This window comes from Plecotus auritus (assembly GCF_963455305.1).
Source record: "Plecotus auritus genome assembly, chromosome: 1".
Lineage (NCBI taxonomy): Eukaryota > Metazoa > Chordata > Mammalia > Chiroptera > Vespertilionidae > Plecotus > Plecotus auritus.
Window position 1 is genome coordinate 222996539 of NC_137770.1, and position 22775 is coordinate 223019313.

The 22775-nt window shown below is 41.7% G+C and overlaps 1 protein-coding gene across 1 annotated transcript in view; it reads right to left on the reverse strand.

Moving 5' to 3' along the window:
- The window catches only part of N4BP2 (NEDD4 binding protein 2), a 90803-nt gene extending 68400 nt beyond the window's left edge, over window positions 1–22403 (reverse strand). The window contains exons 1-3 of the mRNA XM_080656473.1: window positions 22060–22403; window positions 16831–16860; window positions 12242–12336 (exon numbers count right to left, since the gene is read on the reverse strand). The gene's annotated coding sequence lies outside the window, so the exon portion shown is untranslated. The remainder of the gene's footprint in view (window positions 1–12241; window positions 12337–16830; window positions 16861–22059) is intronic.
- Between the last annotated feature and the right edge of the window lie 372 nt (window positions 22404–22775).

The window sequence follows — 22775 nt, forward strand, 5'->3', positions numbered from 1 at the left end:
TCAGTGGTCGGCAAACTCATCAGTCAACAGAGCCAAATATCAACAGTACAATGACTGAAATTTCTTTTGAGAGCCCAATTTTTTAAACTTAAACTTCTTCTAACGCCACTTCTTCAAAATAGACTCGCCCAGGCCGTGGTATTTTGTGGAAGAGCCACACTCAAGGGGCCAAAGAGCCGCATGTGGCTCGAGAGCCGCAGTTTGCCGACCACAGCTCTATCTGAATTACTATTCTCACATGTAGTATTTCCTCACTGCCTTCCTATCGTTACTTAAATGTTACCTTCTCAGGAAGTCAGTCCCCTAACACTACTTAATCCTTCTTCCCTATAAGACTTAATTATCTTCTGACATAGTATATTATTTTATTTGTTTTACTTATTTATTGTATTAACTACCCATATTCCAGTAAAGTGTAAGCTCTGTAAGGACAGGGACTCATATATCTGGAGAACTCCAGGCAGTCTACTTGCTTTCTCTGCCTAATAAACATTTCAAACTTAACATATCTAAAACTAAATGTCTGATATTATCCCGAAAATCTGCTCTAACCATTTAGTTGGCTACCATCACCTGTACTCTTGTCTCTTAAATGGTCTCCCTGCTTCCAACCCTTGACCCCTATAGTTTATTTTCAACTTACCAGCCAGAATGATCTTCATACAACATAAATCAGAATGAATCAGGGTCTGCTCTAAATCTTCAATTGATTCCCCATGTCACTCAGAGTAAAAACTAACATTTTTACAATGGCCTACCTCCCTGCTGGCCTTTCATATACTCTTACCCAAGGTATTTGCATTGCTTTCTCACTCCTTCAAATCTTTGGTCAAGTATTACATTCAATAATTTCTTCTTGATTACACAATTTAAAAATCATAGTCCAGCCTGGCCAGTGTGACTCGGTGGTTGAGTATCAACCTACCTATGAACCAGGTGGTCATGGTTCAATTCCCAGTCAGGGCACATGCCCGGGTTGCAAGCTTGACCCCCAGTAGGGGGCATGCAGAAGGCGGCCCATCAATGATTCTTTCTCATCACTGCTGCTTCTATCCCTTTATCCCTCTCCCTTCCTCTCTGTGATATAAATAAAAAGGTATTTTTTTAAAAATAATAGTAAATTAATTAATTAATTATTATAATAAAATCATAGCCCAGCTAGAGTGGCTCAGTTGCTTGAATGTTGTCCTGTGCACCAAACTATTGCCAGTTCGATTCTCGGTCAGGGCACATACTTGGGTTGCAGCTTCAAACCCCATTTGGGGCACGTAAGGAAGGTAACTAATCAATGCTTCTCTCACATTAATGTTTCTCTCTCTCTCAATCCCTAACACTCTCTCTCGCTCTCGCTCTCTCTTAACATGATCTAAAGTGAAGATTAAAAAATAATAATAAAAATAAAATAATACCTCACATTCCCACTTCCCTTAACACTTTCTAACATACAACAAATTTTAGCTTTTAATTAAATGTATTGTGTCATAGCTCTCTCCATCTTGCAGAACTGCACTGTTATTATGGCAGCCACCAACAACATTTGCCTATTTAAATTAAAATTACATTTTTTACATATTAATACCAGGTAAAGTAGAATTTAAAGCAAATAAAATTACCACATGAGTACATTATATAAAAAATGTACATAAAATATCTGTCCACCAAAAAGATTAGCAACCCTCAATGTATATGCACCAAACAACAAAGCCACTAAAGAAGTGAAGCAAAAACTGACAGAATTGAAAGAAATAGACAAGTTCACGATTATAGTTAAGAGACTCCAATAACTCTCTCTCAACAATTTATGGAACAACTAGACCGAAGATCTGCAAAGACATGGAATTCAATAATACCATTACAATGATCTAATCAACATTTGCAGAACACACCACCAATAACAGGAGAATATACATTCTTTTCAAGTGCCCACAGAACATAATATACAGACCATATGTTAGACTATAAAAAACACCTCAAAAAATTTGAGAACTGAAATTATACAAAGTATGTTCTCTGACCACAACAAAATCAAATTAGAAATTAATAACAGAAGATAACAAGAAAATCTCTAAAAACCTGAAACCTACGCAATATACTAAATAATCCATGTCAAATAGGAAGTCGCAAGGAAAATTTTAAAATGCATTGAAATAAATGGAAATGAAAATACATCATATCAGCCAAAACCGGTTTGGCTCAGTGGATAGAGCGTCAGCCTGCGGACTGAAAGGTCCCAGGTTCGATTCCGGTCAAGGGCATGTAACTTGGTTGCGGGCACATCCCCAGTAGGAGGTGTGCAAGAGGCAGCTGATCGATGTTTCTCTCTCATTGATGTTTCTGACTATCTATCCCTCTTCCTTCCTCTCTGTAAAAAATCAATAAAATATATTTAAAAAAAAAAAAAAAGAAAATACATCATATCAAAATTTGTAGACACAGCTAAAACAGCAATGACAGAAATTTACAGCACTAAATGCATACATTAGAAAAGAGGAAAAGTCTCAAATCAATAATCAACACCCCCCACCAAGAACCTAGAAAAAGAGCAAAATAAACCCAAAGCCAGTAGAAGGAAGGGAATAAAGATAAGACCAGAAATAAATGAAGTTGAAAACAAAAGTAAAGAAAAAAGATCAATGAAATAAATTGATGGTTCTTTGAAAACATCAGTAAAATTGACAAATATCTAGGCAAAATTGAGAAAGAAAAAAAAAGAGTAACACACAAATTACCAATATCAGGAATAAAACAAGAGATATTACTACAGACCCTACAGACACCTAAGGAATCCTTTTTACAGACACTAAATTATTAAAACTAAAAAAAAAACTAACAAGGGAATCCTATAAACAACTGTATATACAAAAGTTTGACAACAGGTATGAATGGACTCATTTCTCAAAAACTACACAAACTACCACAACTTACCTAACAATCCTATCTAATAAAAGGGTAATATGCAAATTAACCATCACTCTGTCACAAAGATGGTGGCGCCCATAGCCACAAGATGGCAGTGCCCAGTCCTCTCAGCCCCGATAGCCACAAGATGGCAGTGCCCAGTCCTCTCAGCCCCGCCGGAGTCCTCCAGTCCCGGGGTGGGAGAGGCAGCCATTGAGAGCGGGCAGCATGAGCAACCTGGCAGAATGCTTGTTTTGTCGCCGCAGCGATGAGGCAAGTGTTCCACATCTGGCTGCGGATGGGCCTCTGGCCAGGCCAGGGCACAGAACACTTGCGTTGACCCAGCGACGAGGCAAGCATTCCATGCCCGGCTGCGGATGGGCCTCTGGGCCAATGAGAGCCTCTGGGAAGCGGGCGCAGAGCGGCCAGGCCCCACAGAGAGCTACTGGCGCACAGATTCGTGCACAGGGCTACTAGTCTATATATATATAAAAGCCTAAGCAACCGGCTGACCTGCCGTTAGCTATGACGTGCACTGACCACCAGGGGGCAGATGCTCAATGCAGGAGCGGAAACCACAGGCATGGAAACATGAAACAGACTGATGAATCTCAGAGGGAAGGGGGGAGGGGGAAGGGTGGGAAGAGATTAACCAAAGATCTTATATGCATACTAGAGGTCCAGTACACGGATTTGTGCACCGGTGGAGTTCCTCGGCCTGGCCTGTGGGGATCAGGCCCAAACCAGCTCTCTGACATCCCCCAAAGGGTCCCGGATTGCGAGAGGGTGCAGGCCAGGCCGAGGTAACCCACCAGTGCGCGAATCCATGCACTGTGCCTCTAGTAAATAAATAAAAGCCCTATGACTTTTAATGAAATTTAATTCACAATTTTAAAACTCCCAAAATAGAAGTCCCAAGCTCAAATGGCTTCAATGGAGAATTCTACCAAAGATATTTAAGGAAAATTAACACTAACTCTATACAATCCTTTCAGAAATAGAGAGGAACTACAGATGCAAAAATCCTTAAAAATATATTAGCAAAAATAAATCAACAATATGTAAACAATTTTTGCCAGGGATTTATTGCAATTTATTCAGGGATGCAAGGTTGGTTCAATATTTTTTTAAATCAATGTAATCCACCATATCAATAGCCTAAGAAGAAAAATCACAATCATATCAATCAAGGCAGAAAAAGACATAACCAAAAAAATGTTACATATCTAAACTTGTGAGATACAACTAAAGTCATGCATAGTTGAAGATGCATACAAATGCATATATCAGAAAAGAAGACAGGCTGAAACATCAACGATCTTAGCATCCAATCTAACCATTTAGGGGAGAAAAAACAAAACACAGTAAATCATACCCAAAGAAACTGGAAAGAAGGAAAAACTACAGAACAAACAGAAAATAGAAAACAAATATGTAGTAAAAGGAATCAACATAGACTAGAGATGGTTCTTTGAAATTAAAAAAAAAAAAAAACTATTTTAAAAAATAGTATTAATGATAAATCCCTGGCAAAAGTGATAAAAAAAAAAGTGCAAATAACCAATATTAGAAATGAAGAAAAGCATTTATCACTATCAAGTCCACAGCTATATTATCTATACATATAAAAGCCTAAGCAATCTTTACGGCCGAACAACCAGAACGACAGGACCGACCAGTTGACCAGTCACTATAATGTGCCACCAGGGAGTAGATGCTCAATGCAGGAGCTGCCACCTGGTGGTCAGTGCACTCCCACAGCCAACCTCCTGCGGCCAGTCAACCACCCATGGTCCCTCCCCGCAGCCGGCAGGCCCTGATCCACCTGCCGCCTGCCTGCAGCTGTGGTGGCATGGCAGGGAGGGAAGCAGGAGGGTGGGGGGGGGGGGGGAACTGTGCCGTGGCGGGGCACCGACATCGGCGTCAGGCGTCCGTTCCTTCCGCACTCCGCAACTGTCGGCCAGGCCTAGGGACCCCACCCATGCATGAATTCATGCACCGGGCCTCTAGTAAAAAATAAGAGGATATCATAAACAATGTATGCCAATAAATTTTAAACTTTAAATGAAGTGCATGTATTGTTTTTTTGGAATACAAGTCATACCATATCTGATAAAAAGAAACAAGATCTGATAATTCTGTATCTAATTAAGAAATGGAATCTGTAACTTCAAACCTTCCCACAAAGAAAATTCTAGGTCTAGATAACTTCATCAGTCAACTCCACTAATTAACATCTGACACCAATCTCAAACTTTTCCAGAGAATAAAAAAGGAGAAAACACTTTCCAACTCATTTTATGAGGCCCGGAATAACCCTGATACCAAAACCTTACAAGGACATTAAAAGAAAAAAAATTACAGGCCTATTTCATCCATGAAAACCGATGCAAAAAATCCTAAACAAAATAGTGATACATAAATTATATGTGATATGTAAAATATAAAAATTACATTGATTTATAAAATAATGCATCACAATTAATCAGAATTTATTTAAGAATATATGTTTAGTATTTGAAAATCAATCCCTAACATTAACAAAACAAAGAAAAATCACATGATCAGTTCAACATATACAGAAAAACTGTTTGAAAAAGTCAACATCCATTCAAGACAAAAAAAAATATTCTGCACAAGCTAAAAATACAAGGGAATTAAAAAGGTATTTACAAAAAAAAACAAAAAAAAAACGCACACACATTGTATTTAATTGTGAAATGCTGAAAGCTTTCCCTCTGCAATCAGAAATGAGATAAGGATGACTGCCGTTACCATTCCTATTGTACACTGCTTCATTGTATCAGAAGTCATAGCCAACATATTAAGACTTGAAAAGATATAAAAATTAGAAAAGAAAATATACAACTATCATTATTCACAGACAATATGACTGCATGTATATACAATCCAAAAGAAATTATAGGCTACCGGTTAGATTACCCAAATAATCTAGCAAGGTTGCTGAACTACATCTCTCCAAACCAGCAACAATCCTATCTAATGAAGAGGGAATATGCTAATTGACCCTCACACCCTTGCAAAGATGGCAGCGCCCACAGCCAATAAGGAGGGAATATGCTAATTGACTGTCCCACCCCTCAAAGATGGCAGCACCCACAGCCACAGATGGCGGTGCCCAGTCCCCTCAGCCCTGCTGGGGCGCCTGCCTCCGGAGTCCCCCAGTCCCCTCAGCCCCCAGCCCCCAACCCCCCAGGGCCAGCTGAGGCTTGCACTGCTGGCAGTGGCAGCAGCAAAGGTGTGATGGGGCATTGCCTTCCCCTGATCGCCAGGTCACCTCCCATCCCTGAGGGCTCCCAGACTGTGAGAGAGGGCACGCAGGCTGAGGGACCCCCCACTCCAGTGCATGAATTTTCATGCATCGGGCCTCTAGTAGAAAATAAAAGTAAATCTAACCGCCAGACTTAGTTACCAGCAAGATTTACACAGCTGATAAATCCCTTCTCCGAAGCACATTTATCTTCTGAGGACAGTGCCACTCTCAGAATTTTCACATCATTCAACTTGGAAACAGTGAAGTAAGTGATCAAAAGCTTAGTTTGCAGTGAACCAGAAGGTCACAGTTCGATTCCCTGTCAGGGCATATGGGCGGGATTGCAGGCTCGAAGCCCAGTGTGGGCATGCAGAGGGCAGCCGATCAATGATTCTAATCATTGATGTTTCTCTCTCTCTCTCCCTCCCTTCCTCTCTGAAATAAAAACATACTATAAAAAAAAAAAAAGGCTTAGTTCTAGGATCTCCTTTTCCCTACTTAACCCACTCCTTCAGTGAACTCACCCAGTCTCGTGGCAGGCTTTGATAGTAAAACAAAATGCTAACAAATTTAAATCTCTAACTGCACCTCTTTTCCCTAACCCCACCACCACAGTAAACTACCCACTGAACACCTCCACTTTGTGTAATAGACATCTCACACCAGGTATGTCTAAAAGTGACGATACTCCACTGCAGACCTGCCCTAACTACAGTCCTTTCAATTTCAGCTAACAGCAATGTTCAATTGCTAAGATTAAAAAACTAAGTCTTTTTTCTAAATCTTTATTGCTGTATTACATATGACCCCTTCCCCCCCACCCCCACCTCCACCTCCATTGCCCTCACCTACCCCCCTTCCCCACAGGCCTTCACCACCCACTGTGCGTGTCTAAGGGTTATGCATATATGCATGAGTTCATTGGTTGATCTCTTCTTCCCACCCCCACCCTCCCCTGCCTTCCCTCTGGGGTTTGACAGTCTGTTCGATGTTTCTGTCTCTGGGTCTCTTTTTGTTCATCAGTTTATGTTGTTCATTAGATTCCACATATGAGTGCGATCATGTAATACTTATCTTTCTCTACAGGTCCATCCAAGCTGTTGCAAATGGTTCTTTCTTATTTACAGTTGTGTAGTATTACATTATATAGATGTACCACTGTTTTTTAATCCATTCATCTGGTGATGGGCACTTAAGCTGTTTCCAAATCTTAGCTATTGTAAATTACACTGCTATGAACACAGGGCTGCATATATTCTTTCTGATGAGTGTTTCTGAATTCCTGGGATATAGTCCTAGAAGTGCAATCACTGGGTCAAATGGTAGTCCCATTTTTAATTTTTTGAGGAAACTCCAAACTGTTTTCCACAGAGGTTACACGAGTTTACATTCCCACCAGCAGTGTATGAGGGTCCCTTTTTTCTACATCGTCACACTCGCCTGTTGATTTGAGATTACTAGTGGCCCAGTGCATGAAATTCATGCATGTGGGGAGGCGGGGGGGGGAGTGTCCCTCAGCCCGGTCTGCATCCTCTCCAATCTGGGATCCCTCGGGGGATGTCCGACTGCCGGGGGATGTCCCTATGGGATTGGGCCTAAACCGGCAGTCAGGACATGCCTCTCGCAATCTGGGACCGCTGGCTCCTAACCACTCACCTTCCTGCCTGCCCAAACGCCCCTAACCACTCTGCCTACTGGCCTGCTCGCCCCCAACTGCCCCCCCACGTTGGCCTGATCGCCCCAAACGCCCTCCCCTGCTGGCTTCATGGCCCCCAACTACCCTCCCCGGCCGGCCTCATGGCCCCCAACTGCTCTCCCTGGCCAGAGGCCCTCAGTGGCCTGGTGTAGAATGCTTACCTCGTCGCCGGGGCGACGACACAAGCATTCCCTTCTCCCCCAGCCGCTCCAGAGGCCCTCCACATCCAGGTGGAACGCTTGCCTCGTCGCCGTGGCCACTCACACTGCCTGCTCTCAGCAGCCATCCCCCCAGGACAGGGGGACTCCGGCGGGGCTAAGAGGACTGGGTGCTGCCATCTTTGTGGCGGAGTGATGGTCAATTTGCATATTCCCTCTTTATTAGATAGGATATCCATTCTAACAAGTGTGAGGTGGTACCTCATTGTCATTTTTATTTGCATCTCTCAGACGATTAGTGACCTAGAGCCTTTTTTTCATAAGCCTTTTGGCCTTCTGTATGTCAGCTTTGGAGAAGTGTCTATTTAGGTCCTTTGCCCATTTTTTAACTGGATTCTTTATCTTCCTTTTGTTGAGTTGTATGAGTTTCCTATAAATTTTGGAGGTTAACCTGTTATCAGATGTATCATTGGCAAATATGTTCTTCCATGCAGCTAGCTAAGAGTCTTTTTTGCCTCCTCTTTCCCTCACACTTATCATTCAGCAAATCTTGCAAGCTCTAAATTCAAAATATATTCAGGTCATACGGTAACTCTATGTTGAACCTTCTGAGGAACTGCCAGACTGTTTTTCAAAGAGGCTGCACCATTTTCAAGTTCCAACAATGCATGCAGGCTCCCATTTCTCTATATCCTCACCAAACATGTTATTATCCATCTTTTTTATTATGACCCCAATGCTATCCTTGTGGTTTTGACTTGTATTCCCCTAATAACTGTTGTTGACGATCATTACATGTGCTTATTGACATTTGAAGAAATGCCTATTTAGACCCTTTGCCCATTTTCAAATTGAGGTTGACAACTATATAACTGAGCTGCAACAGTTATTAACTAGTATACATTCTGGATACAACTCCCTTATCAAATAATTTCTTCCATCGGTCAGTTGTCTTTACACTTTCTTGATGGTGTTCTTTGAAGCACAAATAATTTTTATCTTGATGAATTTATCTATTTGTTTTCTTTTGTCACTTATACTTTTACTGTCCTAAGAAACCTTTGCCTATCCCGTCTGGCTGGCATGGCTCAATGGTTGATCATCGACCTAAGAACCAGAAGTTCATGATTCGATTCCAGGTCAGGGCACATGCCCAGGTTGTGGGCTCAATCCCCAGTGTGGGGTGTGCAGGAGGTAGCCAGCCGATCAATGATTCTCTCTCATTATTGATGTTTCTATCTCTCTCTCTCCCTCTCCCTTCCTCTCTGAAATCAGTAAAAATAAAATTTAAAAAAAAAAAAATTTTGCCTAACACCAGGGAAGGTAGGGGAGCGAAGTAATCAACCAAAGAACTTGTATGCATATCTATAATAATAAAAGCATAATATGCTAATTAGACCAGACAGCCGAATAGTGGAATGACCATCCAGACGACCTTCCAGACGAAGCAGCGGCTGCGAGGACCAAGCCCCTTGCACGAATTTCATGCATCGGGCCTCTAGTATATCTATATCTATGTATATCTATATAGATATACATGTATAACCCATGGACACAGACAATAGGGTGGTGAAGGTCTGAGGCAGGGGGTGGGGGCAGGCTAAAAGGGGTAAATGGGGGAAAAAGGGGACATATGTAATACTTTCAACAACGATTTAATTACAAGTAAATAAATAATTAAAAATACATTTTAGATATTATCTAATTGGAGTTTTATAAAGTGCTATAAAACAAAGCAAGACACAAAACTTATGTAATTTATACAGACACCCAAATGGAACTGGATTTAGACTAGAAAGAAAATATGTGGATAATGTGATTAAAAGTAACTATTTTTAACACACTATATCTTTATGTACTACTTTTATATTTTTTAAATAATCAATTATGTATACATTCTTTAATAATCAGGAAAAAAAACAATCACTATTATCAATTAAAGCTGAATCTTGGACTTCCCTCTATACTACCTCCAGCTCATAAACTATATATCCCTCCCACCCCCTTTTTTCTTTGTATCTACTATATGTGAGGTGGTCTGAATTCCAACTAATATTTAGTATGCTGAAGAAACTCATATGTATAAAAACATACATAGCTGACATTACCTTCCAATTACCAATTTTACTTTATAAATCTAGTTTATTTCAAACCCATTTATTCACTTAAGTAATGTTTATGTTTAATTCTTTTATTACCTGACCTTATGCATCTTTCTTTTTCCAAAAAGAGAACCTTATTAATACAATAGTTTAAACAAGCTTGTGTAGCTTCTTCAGATATATCATACCTGACCTAAATTGAGAGTGTATTCTAAAAGGATACGGGGAAAAAGGATGGTTAAGTAAAGTGTGATATATTATATAGAAATACAAAAGGACTAGCTCAAGTGAAAAACCCAAAAATCAACAATATATATTTTTATTAACAGTGATACAATGAACATAGACATTTCATGTACACAGTTCTCAAGCTCTTCTACCTCTATAATTAAATTTTAACCTGACAGAGAACCTAACCAATATATACTTGCTTACTGATCATCATCAAAATGTTATAGCACAGTGAGCAGAGATTTTATCACCCCTAGTTTGTTGGGGTTTTTTAACAGATAAGGACATGTTCTTTTAACATAAAAAGAGAAATTCATGGTGAACAAAAAAAAATCTATAATTAGCAGTAGAGTGAACACAAACTTCTAACAGTGGTCCGGCAATGGTCAGTACTGTCATTAAAGTAGATATACCAATAAATACCACTTTAAAAAAAAACTTTCCACTAAAAAAAAGAACCTTTCATATCATCAACACAACACTAAAAGGATTTAGCATATCATTTTATGAATAAGTCTGTTATATGTATATAGGAATAGTAATTTTAAATAACTTTCCTTTATGGGAAAAAAGAACATTCAACAATAAAGAATTTTAAGCCCTAACCCGTTTGGCTCAGTGGATAGAGCATCAGCCTGCGGACTGAAAGGTCCCAGGTTCGATTCCGGTCAAGGGCATGTACCTTGGTTGCGGGCACATCCCCAGTAGGAGGTGTGCAGGAGGCAGCTGATCGATGTTTCTCTCCCATCGATGTTTCTAACTCTCTATCCCTCTCCCTTCCTCTCTGTAAAAAATCAATAAAATCTATTTTTTAAAAAAAGAATTAAAAAAAAACATCACTCTATAAGGAGTACATAGGGAAGTTACGGGACCCAAACATGACATGATCCCAGACAAGATCAAAAGCAACTCCCTCAGAAACAAATGCTACCAAGAACCCAAACAATCAATCTTTCCTGGAATTAAGTTATCTACTACATGATTTTAAGTGTGCTGTGAAAAGGGTAAGGTAGATACTAAATCTCATCAAGGCATAAGTAGTACGTCACTGAAAAAGAGAATTTATAAAAAATGTAACCAAATTAAGATAACCAATAATCTAAAATGTATCTATCAGGGTGGGGGTGGGGGGCAATGGTAAGATATGTACACATATAATACCTTAATAAAAATTTGAAAAAATAAATAAATAAAATGTATCTATCATAAGAACTATTATTATAGATCATTAAAAACATCCTAAATACTGATGGATAAGAACATGATTAAATAAATTATGGAAAAATACCTTCTGGAAAACTATGCAGCTATTAAAAAGTTTAAGGTGGAATGCAAATACAGATGTATATAAAAACCAGAAAGATGTGAAACACATTCTTAAGGGGAAAAAGTCAGTTGCTGAACAATATACAGCTTTTGGCCAAAGAATGGTAGGAATGTGTATTTCTCTATTATTCTTCAACATTTTCTATAATCCTTCATTACTTACTGCGAGTATTAGTTTTGCTTATTTTAGAGTCTCACAGTGTTGGTTTTACTGACAAATTTTCATCTGTATGAGCATATTTCCCAAATTGGCCATGTTCCCTGAGGACATGGATTATGACATAGACTCCTGGGACTTAAGCACAAATACAGGTGCATAATAATATTTGTGAATGGCTAACAACATGTAAAATATGAAGGACGAAGAAGGGACATTTTAGTAGCAGAGAAACTAAAACACATATTAAAACCAGGACCACAATGTAGTTCTGAAGGCTTTTTGGGTCAACATGTTTTATGCAACCACAAGCTCTTTGAGAAATTCTAGTAACAAAATCTGTTAAAAGCTTGAAAACCTATGTATAAAGTCATCCTCTATGACTTTAATAATACTTACTGTCTGTCTGGATGCTATCAATGTGCTCATTAAGGCCACAGTTGATATCTGCAAACTCTACAGCTCTTCCTATTATGCAAAATAATGTCTTCTTACTACAAAAAACATATATAAAAATTATAATATATAAATAAAGAAAAGTTTATGTCAAACTATAATCTTAAATGAAAAGAGCTCCAAAAGTATATAATCTATACTAATAAAAAGGTAAGATGCTAATTAGACCAGGTCAACCAGACATCTTTCAGATGTCCGACTTCCTTCTGGACAAAGCCACAGTGGCAGGGGCCAAGGCAGAGGCAGTTAGGGGCAATCAGGCTGGCAGGGGAGCAGTTAGGGGGCGGCCAGGCCGGCAGGCAGGCGAGTGGTTAGGAGCCAGCGGTCCCAGATTGTGAGAGGAATGTCCAAATGGAGAGGGTGCATGCCAGGCTGAGGGATCCCCGCCCCCCGCCGTGCATGAATTTCATGCACCAGGCCTCTAGTATTTATAATATAAATATATATGATATTCCAAAGTGAAAGCCACAAAAGTAAAGAAAAAGAAAAAAAAACAACCTCATTTGCCATCAGTGGAGGTGACTGTTACAGTCTGGAAATGATCATATAAGGAGGAAAAACTAAGCATTTATTCTGCCTTTTAAGTAAAATGTTACTTCAAGGTAACAAAATAGCCCTATTTAATGAGGGAAATCTCTCTGTAAAAGAAGACTATGGCCTGGCCGGTGAGGCTTAGCGGTTGTTGCGTGGACCCAAGAAATCGCAGGTCCAATTCTTGGTCAGCGCATATGCCCCAATTGGTGGCTTGGCTCAATCCCCAGTAGCGGAGGCGCAGGAGGCAGCCTATGGATAATGTTTCTGTCTCACCCATGTTTCTATCTCTCTACCCCTCTCCCTTACTCTCTCTCTAAAAATCAATAAAAACATTTTTTAAAAAAGACTAATTAAAAGGAACAATGAAATCCAAAACTGATTACCATTTTATAACCCATAACTAAAGAGCTGATCAAGAATCAACAGTTACTGCCCTAGCCTGTTTGGCTCAGTGGATAGTGTCAGCCTGTGGACCAAAGGGTCCTAGGTTCGATTTCAGTCAAGGGCACATACCTTGGTTGCAGGCTCCTCCCCAGCCAGGGCCCTAGTGGGGCTCACGCAGGAGGCAACCAATCACAGGAGGCAACCAATTGATGTGTTTCTCTCACATCAATGTTTCTCTTCTTCTTTCCCTCTATATTGTACTCTCCCTGAAAACAAATGGAAAAATATTCTCGGGTGAGGATTAACAAACAAAAAAAAAGAATCAACAGTTAGCAATGAAATCTAAAGTTAAGTGAGAATGTCAGTCAGTTATCAGGTGAAAGGTTGGTAAGTGATATAGCCGTTGCCAAAGTACCATGCCACAGATATTACTTATTTCACATCTCTGTGTCTTACACAGGTTCTGCCCCAAGTCCTTCTACCCCTTCCCACTCAACCCATATTTCTTCGCTCTATTAACTTCCCTTCAGGAAAGTTCTCCATTATCCCAAAGTCTGATTTAGAAACAGCTCCCACTACACCCTAGATCAGGGGTGGGCAAACTTTTTGACTCGAGGGCCACAATGGGTTCTTAAACTGGACCGGAGGGCCGGAACAAAAGCATGGATGGAGTGAACTAATATAAATTCAAAGTAAAGGAGCGGAGGGGAGAGCAAGAGAACCGGATAGAACAGCCGGATCTGGCCCGCGGGCCGTAGTTTGCCCACAGCTGCCCTAGATATACCTCTACCTTAGCACCTTTGCATTTATTTGTTTAGACTACTAGCTTATAAGCATTAGCATCTCACAGATATCTTGTTTAGCAAACAGCTCAACAAGTATTTGTTATAATCTAGCACAAACCAATTTAGTTCTTTCAAATATTGGACTTATCATTTCAGTACCTGGAATACTCAGATCCATAGTACAGGGCATCTCTTTCCCACAAATAAAGTACCTAGGAAAATCTATCTATATAATAGAAGAATACGCAAATTAGCTGGGACGCCATAACATCACGACCGAACAGCAGGGACCTGAGGCTGCATGGCGCCTGGCCGGGGCGAGGGACCTCAGGCCGCACCCCCCGCCCCGCTTGACAGGGGACCTGAGTCTGCACTCCCCACCTGGCGCTGGGCCGGGGGACCTGAGGCTACGCTCCCCACCAGCACTGGGCTGGGGGACCTGAGGCTGTGCCCCCTGCCCAGAGGGGCTTGACGCAGGTGGGGCCGGCCGGGTCTGGGTCTCACCCAATGGGGGTGGGGCTGGCAGGTCTGAGTCTCCTGCGTTTTTGAAGCACATGCGGGTGGTAGGTAGGGACTTGACTCTAGGTCCCATGGCATGCCCCAGACTCTGACAAGAAGATTTTCATATACATTTTACTAATTTTCTTTCATCTCTGACACTTCTATTATAGAGAAAGGGCAAATAGCAATATTAAAGTATTTCCTCTAATTAATTCCCTTTTAATGTGCATGAATTTCGTGCACCAGGCCACTAGTAAATTTATAATCAGAAGGCTGGTTTGTGGAGAGCGGCTACAGCGTTTGGACAGGTTCAAGCCTCGGACTAATGAGAGGGCACTGTCCTGTCGTGGCAAAGCGACATGCAGGGCCCAGCTTGGAGGGCAAAGCCCTCCCAGCACAATCATAGTCAAAGGCTATGTTTTTAAGCTTGACCTTATGGTCCAAACCTGTGGTCCCAGGTGGCTAAGTGATGTAGGCTGTGGGAGGTGCAGCAAGTGCTGCCAAAACAAAGCTTGACAGAGTTCTCAGGTGCATGTAATTAGGTAGATTCGAAACTCAAGAGAACATTGTACACATCTTGACCACACCTTTGCTTTGCCTCGTGGGATCTGACCATACTAGTAAAATAAAGACTCAGCTTACAGGCTGTGGCACTATCTCTCCATCCAAGAACAGTGTCCCACCTAGCCCCAGCTATATTCTATTGTCTGTTTTCTTTAAACCTTCACCGCCCCCTCCCCCTCAGGTTCACCACTGACCGTGCTGGATGCAGTTCCCTGGGTTAAGAATTATAATGGGGATGGGGGAGTTACCATGGAAATTTTTTAACTTCCCAGAACTCCTTCTCCTTCCCTCCCCTAGATATCTATTTTCTGCTAACAGACCCTAGGTCACATACGTGGGCACATCACATGACCTAGGCTGAACTAAGCATAGTACATCCTGCCTTCAACTGTAGTAATTGGTCAAGGGATGGGCATGTGACCAAATCTATCTAGAGCCACTGACATAGGACTCTAAGTAAATAAGCCTGTGCTGCCAGAAACACGGTCCCACCATGTAAAGAAGCATATTAGCAGTAGGAGAAATGACACCAGAATGTACATACTGTAAGTATAGAAAATTTCATTATGGGCAAGTTCCCACCTTATCAGTTATTGGCCATCTCTACCCATACAATTTCTGTTATACAGGGTGGGGCAAAAGTAAGTTTATAGTTGTTTATATGAAAGATAATACAATTGATAAATAATAATACAATAATAAACTGTGTACTCACAACTGTAAATCTACTTTTACCTCACCCTGTATGGTTACTGAACCAGTAACTTTTTTCTCCATAGATTATTTCAAACTGTATCTGATACTTGCAATCCAACAAGTCCTAACTAATAAACAGAGAAACTAATTAGATGAAAATTATATGTCAAAAGATACATTTCACTGAAGCTGTAGAAGGGCCTACCTAGTATGCCTTTCCTAACTTAGAAAACTTTCATCCATCAGATATGTGTCTTTCCTTTTCCTACTAGGTAAACCCCCAAGTTACTATTTAATTCCCTTATATTCTGTGCAAATCACATCATTTTTTTAATCTACCTTTCTTTCATTTCACCCTAACAAGTACCTGGTAAGATGACAAATAAGCAAGCAATTACAGTATAATAACAGAAAACAGATTTGTAGAGAAACAATTCAAAGTCGTGGGTATCAAAGATACCCCGTAGAGATACCACCTGACTGAGACCTGAAAGACAAATATGAGTTAACAAAACCAAAGGGAGAAAAACAGGGAACTAGGGAAGGCATTCCAGACAGGGGTAGCTTCAGTACTCAGGCCAAATTTAACTAACTTTGAATCTTAAGGGAGAAATGCAAGTAACTGAATACGACTAAGCATTGGGGGCAAAGTGAAAAAGGATGAAAAGATAAATAAGCCAGATCATGAAAATCCTGAAAGCCAAGTGAAGTTCAGACTTTTCTTGAAGGCAATAAAAAAAATCACAAATAAGGGTTTTTAGCAGAGGAGTTACATGCTCAAATGTGTTAGACAAATTACTGTGGGAAAACCGGGTTGGGCAGTAAGACTAGAAGAGGGTAAACATTCAGGAGGCTATTGCAGCAATCCAGCTAAGAGATGATAACCATGGAGTAAGATGGTAGCCTTGGGGATAAAGAAAAGGCAAAGATTCAAGAGACATTAAGAAAAAATAATCCAACAGGGCTTAGTGATCAATCAGAATACAAAAGGAAAAAAAAAAGACAATAAATAGCCCATATTTCTGCCAAGTTATTATTAGCTGAGTCTACTATTTACTGAATTCTTACCACACATGCAGTATCTCATTTAATCTTCCCCTAGAAAAAAGACAGAAAACAGTCAGTTTGTTTCCTATTTTTGATTTGAGGATGGGAGCGGAAAGGTTGATGACTACAGTTTTGGACATGCCAAGTTTGAGGTATGTGTAGGAGCATACAAATGGACAGATCATGAACATAGATGATATAAAAGGCCGTTATCAGGAAAGAGCTTTGGGCTAGAGATTAGAGAATTAACAGCATAGAGAGAAATATTTTTAAAAGTAAAACATCTCCTTTATGCCAATATTTATTTAATACCTACATACCTACAGTGTTGGGATGAGTGTTAAGAAAAAGAACATTGGGTAAGTTTCAGTGAAGCTCACAATTACTAGAGAGGAGGTAACTCAAAATGTAGTGTAAGAGTTCAGAACAAGTCACCCCAAGATGTGCTTCTGTGGTATGCAGATTACTTTGAGCTAAAGGCAACCAAGACCCTTTGGCTCCAGAGAAACTTCTGCCCCAGCCCCCTTAACTACCTAAAAGAATTTTAATTAGGGGCCCTGCCCATGATAAGAGATCAGAAATAACCTCTTCTGACCTTTCTATATGGCAGGGCAAACTACTAATTATCCAAGACTTGTTCTTATCATCCTGCAAATGACACTCTGAAGAAACTCCAAGGTATCTTACCGCATCCTTAGCTCAAAATATCAAATATACCTCATTTTCCCTTTCCGTCTCTGAGCCTCTCATGTATGTGGAGTTCCCATGCGAATGAAATTTAATTTCTCATCAATCTGTCTCATGTTGATTTGATTATTCCATCAGCCAAAAGACCCAGAGGAGGAAAGGGGGAATTTTTCCCTTTCCCCATGATAGCAATAAGAGCATAATGGAAATACATCGTAAGTGATTATCTTTGCTGGGGAAAGAAAGGAAGACTAACCACTTAAATCTTGAAGTAAGTTAGCACAGAGTTTAAGGGGAGGAAGATAAGGAGAACCGTAAAAATATACTCCAGACAGGAGAAACAATAAATTCAAGGGCAGAAATGAATTTTAAAAAGAAAAATAGATGCCCTGCTTCAGAACAGAAAAATTAAATATTATTCATGTCAGTCTCCCAAACTAATTCTTTTTTTAAATATGTTTTTATTGATTTCAGAGAGGAAGGGAGAGAGAGAGAGAAAGAGAAAGAAACATCAATGATGAGAGAGCATCATTGATCAGCTACCTCCTGCATGCCCCCTACTGAGGTCTGAGCCCACAACCCAGACATGTGCCCTTAACCGAAACTGAACCAGGGACCTTTCAGTCCACAGGGCAACGCTCTATCCACTGAGCCAAACCGACTAGGGCCAAACTAATTCTTAAATTTAATGACTAGAAAGGATATATAAAAATGTTTAAAAAGACAGAAAATTCACCTTAATAAATACTAGAGCATACTATAAAACATAGTAAAAGTGATACAACTAGAAAAATCAAACAAAAGATCAAAAACTATTATGAGTCCAGAAATAATCCTAATTACATCTCAAAATTTATGTGTAATAAGATAGGCTTTCTAAAACAGGAGAGTAAGAGAAAACTTTTAATAGTGTCAAAATGATTTAACAGCAATTTGTAAGACAGTTAAAGTAATGTGACACTTTATACTAAAATAAATTCTGATTATAGAGTAAATTTTTTAAATATTAGGAAAAACTGACTACCACATCTGTTGGACAATGGAATTTCTTAATTTGGAAGTATGTAGCATTAACAAAGCAAAATAGATTCATGTATGAACATTTTAAATTTCTGACAATTAAAAGTAACCAAAAAGTGAAAGAGCAAACTAGAGAAAAATATTTTCAAGAAAAAAACATAACCATATGTTTGAGTTTTGCTCAAAGCTTTAAGAGATACAGACCCAATAGATGATCAAAGGATCTGAACAGACAATTCATATTTAGAAAAAGTGTCCACCATCAGTCAGTAAGGTTTAGTGAAATTGGTACACCCAAACCCACTTCTCAGGCAAGTGCAACATGTGGGTTCTTTAATCCAGTAATTCCAGTGACTAAAAGCCATAAAATTCTAGCTTACTTAGCTAGTTTATTCCCCCATGAAAATTAATGAAATGCTCTATTCATTTTTGAAATTATGTGAGTTTGGGTAGCAGAAACTGATTAACCTCAATCTAGATGTACTAATAAAATTAATTTCTGGAGGACAATGCTGAGATTCTTCCAACAGCCTGCCAACCTTCCATCTATCCATATTTTAAAGGCACTAGTACAGTGGATAGAAAGGTGCTTAAAAGTAAATTCAATATGCCAAAATTCAGAGTAATGTTAAAATCTACATATGGTTTTATATAAGCAAACTGAATTACTCATTATAAAGTAGAGGGGGAAATGTTCAGGCCACAAAAGAATACAGCAGTCCCCTCTTATCTGAGGGGTGATTCATTCCAAGATCCCAGTGGATACTTCAAATTGCAAATAGTACCGAACCCTATATATGCTATGTTTTTTTCTATACATACATGCCTATGATAAAGTTTAATTTTTAAATTAGACACAGTAAGATATAAACAATAACAACATAGAACAATTATAACAATATCCTATATAATAAAAACCTAATATGCAAATCAACCGAACAGCAGAATGACTAGTCGCTATGACACGCACTGACCACCAGGGAGCAGACGCTCAACGCAGGAGCTGCCCCCTGGTGATCAGTGCCTCCCACAGGGGGAGCGCCGCTCAACCAGAAGCCGGGCTCACAGCTGGCGAGCGAAGTGGCGGTGGCAGGCGGTAAGGAATGAGAGGTCCTGGACTACGAGAGCCCCAGACTGTGAGAGGGATGTCTGACTGACTGCCAGCTTAGGCCCAATCGGACAGGCAGACATCCCCTGGAGGGGTCCCAGACTGTGAGAGGGTGCAGGCCGGGCTGTGGGGCCCTCCACCCCCCCAGTGCACGAATCTCGTGCACCGGGCCTCTAGTACTGTAATAAAAGTCATGTGAAATGGTCTCTCAAAATATCTTACTGTACTGTAGTCATACTTCTTGTGATGTAAGATGACACAATGCCTATGTGATGAGATGAAATGAGGTACTCAGAACCATACACAATTTAAAACATGAATTGTTTATTTCTGGAATTTTCCAGTTAATGTTTTTGGACCATGGTTGACCATGGGTAACTGAAACCACAAAAGCAAAACTTGGGATAGGGAGGGGGGGAACTACTATATATATATAACATGGTAGCCATTTTTATTATTATGAGGATCAGAGTGATGAGTATGTAATGACATCTGGCTTACGCATTGCCTTGGCATGGTAATTACTTTAAAAAAGTTCAATCTCTTCTTTAATTCCAACAAACTACTTCTAAAGGCATTTAACCATGATCTAAGATTAATGCATAACCTCACAAATTGAGATTCTACCCTAAGACTTACAATGTGAATTTGCATATAAAAGGCTGAAAACAAGAAAAAGAAAGATGGTAGAGGTATTATCTAACTCATGTATTTACTGTTTGCTTATCAAAAGACATACACAACTACAAATGATCATGAAGGAATGAGATTTTTAAAAGAAAATCCTCAGTATTATAAAATGGACCTACACTGAAAATATTTACTTAGCCTCTATCGTGTACAAGATACTATGCCCACTTTAAATAAAGAAAAAGCATTCTGTACTGTAACTTAAATCAACTTTTTCTATGAAGTACAATCCTCCCATCCTCTTTACGGTTCGCAAAGCAACTAAAGGCAACAACAGCTACGCAAACTGTATGCTGACTTGTACTGGAGGTTAGCTTTTTTGTTTGTTTTTATACGTTAGTATTTTTTCATGAAATAATTTGCAGCCTCCTTGTAGGAAAAAAAGCAGCCATTACTTTCCTATTCGCACCATCTCCACCACTGCAGGCCCCATCCTAGCACAACCACTTAAACCATAAAGGTTCTGGCATAAGAATCAAAATTGTTGTCGTTTCTGATCTTTAAAAACGTAAGAAAAAAAAAAATCGAACCACACTGATCATCAAAACACATGATGTTTACATTTCAAGTGAGTAAGACTTCTTTCATTGACAAGTGAAGGATGAGGGTTAAAACGAGTTACAGAAAGAGAGGTTGGTGTTTGAGTGAAAAACAGTGAATAAAAGCAGAACGAAAAGGCTGGTGTTGGGGTGAAAAGAGGCATTTTTAAGAAGCGGGAGAAGAGAGACAGCTGCGGATCACTGTTTTGTGAAAGGCCAGGTAGATCTCCAGGATTTTCTTCTCGGAGCTCAACCAATCCCCACCTTTTCAGAGTTAACCAGTCTCCAGGCAAGAAGCGCTTCTGGATTGGCTGAACCGTGTCGAGTAGAAAAACCAGCCAATCCTGCCTTCCAGTCACAACTGCGCTATGGAGACATTACAACCACTGCATGGCGAGAATGTACACAAACCCGTCCGTGCCACAAACACCAGGTCCCAGTTCTAAAGACTGTCGCCTAAAGGAAGGTTATTGACAGGCAATACTGAACGTGATCTGGCACCAACACTTTTTCTTTTTTTTCTTACTTTAGCGTTATTTCTGTGAGGAAGAAAGTGTGTTAACCAAAAGAGAGTAAAGTTGACTCTTCTATGGAAACCCGATTTCCAAACGGACACCTCGGAGAGGCTCCGGAAGACAGGAGGGTTCATGTAGGGTCCCGGTGAGGATCAAGCTTGCGGTGGGGAGTGGGGACCAGGGAGGCGAAGGTCTCCTCGCAGTATTCAAAATCAAAACGTGTGAAGAAGTCAGTCAGTAAACAGCTTTGTTAGGACTACGTACTCGGGTGGCCCCAAGTTCCAAGAATGCTCTGCCTGAAACGGCGAAGACACCCGGAGAGGCGCCAGGTCCAGCCCAGGCGGGAACCAAAAGAGCCCCCGGCGGGGGGAGGGCTGCGCTGAGGCCTGGAGGCCCGCCAGGAACCCGGAGGCCGGGGACACATCGCGGCCCCCGCCTGCGCCCGGCCTCGGGCGGCGCGCCAGGGCCCGCCTCCCGCCGACGCCGCACTTCCCTTCCGTCCGGGCGCCCGGGCCCGCGGGCCGGGCTGGAGGCGGCCGGCACCGGACTCCGCATTGGGAACTCTGGGTTCCGGTCGCAGCGCCGCACGCCCCTGCCTCCGGTCCTCCGCTACGGCTCGGCGCCCGCGGACGCCTTCCCGGCGGGACCCTCGCCTGGGACCTGCCGCCCCACCTCCCACCCGCCACTTTACCTGCTCCTGGAGCCCGCGGAGGGCGTCGAGACCGGGGCCGCGTCGTCGGGTGCGCAACGCGGCGACGCGGGTCCGCAGCCCTTTCCCGCCGCCGCCACTGCGCTCTCTGGCGCGGCGCGGGGCTGCCAAGCGGCAGGCGCGGAGGGGAGATGAGCGACGGACGCCCGGCGGGGAGACACTGCCGCTCTCCGCCCGGCCGGGGAAGAGCAGCCTCGCCGCAGCGCGCCGCGAGAGGGCGGGTGGGCGTCCGAATGGGGAGGGGTCTCCGGGAGCAGGGAATGGCTGCCACGTCGCCCAGGTGGATCGCCGCCCTCCCCCTCCCTCACAGCCGCCCGTTCCCCGCCGCGACCTCTGGTTCGTCCCGGACTCCGCCAAGCGCGTGGGCCCGCCCCCGGGGCAGGCCTCGGGGACCCGGGCCCCCGGGCGCTCCCGCCTCCTCCGCCTGCGCTGGACAGCGAGTCCGGCCTGGCAGCCCCTGCCTCGTGGGACCCGCTCCTCCTTCTTCCAAAAACCTCGCCCGACAGCCTGACTAGTTTCCCTCTTCCCTTGGGGGCCAGGGTTGGGGATGGGGGGTCACATGGAGGAGCGAGCCCTTTGCAATGGGTCAGGTTTTACGCCGAGACAATAAAGGAGCCCGAAATTTGTGTCGAAATCAGCGGCGCCGTGAACCACCGCAGTTTCCATCCCTTTACTCTCTCCCAAGCCCCAAATGCAAC